Below are 1132 nucleotides of genomic sequence, written 5' to 3' on the forward strand. Positions count from 1 at the left end.
AAGACAAATTTGAAAATTTCCAGTGATTCCATATTGTATGGGCTTGAACTATAATCCTGACTCAAACGAGCTGTTAGAGAACTTTTACCCCTAAAACAGTAGCTAGAACTATTTTGAGGGAGGGTATGTTTGCACCATCTGAAGGAGGACCACCCTACAATCAGACCTTCTTCAGATTTCCAACAGTTACTATCCTTACTCTCCCTTAACACCTTATTTATTTCCCTTCTATCATTTATTAATCTGTATGTCTTGTGTGTGTTTGTTTACAGTCTTTGCGCCTCATCCAGCCGTGGCTCGCGCCCAGCCCAGCTCTGCGCCCCAGCCAGACCGACCCAGCCCTTAGAGCCAATCCTTATCTCAAAGTTACAGAGCCGGCTTGTGGACTTCCTTTGTCTACACTGTTCCAACATGCCAGAGGCTGTTCACCTTGGAGACCTGCTGTGGATATATAAGCCATGAAAGCTGAGCCCCCTTTTATCTAGTCCTTCACTCTATTTTTACATGTGGTAGCATGGCCGAGTGGTCTAAGGCATTGGATTAAGGCGCCAGGCTCTGCGGAGGCGTGGGTTCAAATCCCACTGCTGCCAATTCTATTAGGATCTCTGGTGGCATAGTGCCTAAGGCATTTGACTGCTAACCAAAAGGCTGGGTTCAAACTCACCAACCACTCCACAAAAGGAAGACTGGGTAATATATTTCCGTAGGGGTACCAGCTCAGAAACCCAAGGAGGGGTTGCTATGAGTTGGAACCAACTCCATGGCAGTAAGTTTCCACCCACCCCCATTTTCAGTGCTCATCAGTGCGTGGCACAGAGTATGTGCTCAATTGATAGTTTTTCAAAGACTGAGTAAATGAATTGCCCGCCCACACACATTCTCACATCATTTTTCTGGTACGGGATATGCAACTTTTATGTAGAATGTGTTTTGTTTCTGTGACTATCGCTGAATTGATACTGTACACTCTCAGAATCACATCGTACAGTCCTTTGGGAAATTTCTAGGCATGTTTCCAGGCCCTTTGGTTTGTCAGAAATTGCATAAGAAAAAAGGTATTGAAATGTAAAACATACTATGTTAACTATATGTGCTTTTTCTCAGCTATCGGCAGTAGTCTGTGAACTCTTAC

General features: G+C 44.3%; 1 non-coding gene across 1 annotated transcript; it reads left to right on the top strand.

Moving 5' to 3' along the window:
- The first annotated feature begins 508 nt into the window (after positions 1–508).
- On the top strand, positions 509–590 carry TRNAL-AAG. The gene has a single exon. It is a non-coding gene; the product is annotated as a tRNA-Leu (tRNA).
- Positions 591–1132: the final 542 nt, after the last annotated feature.

The sequence above is a fragment of the Orycteropus afer genome, unplaced genomic scaffold, assembly GCF_000298275.1.
Source record: "Orycteropus afer afer isolate SDZICR_OR568_19922 unplaced genomic scaffold, OryAfe1.0 scaffold00376, whole genome shotgun sequence".
Lineage (NCBI taxonomy): Eukaryota > Metazoa > Chordata > Mammalia > Tubulidentata > Orycteropodidae > Orycteropus > Orycteropus afer.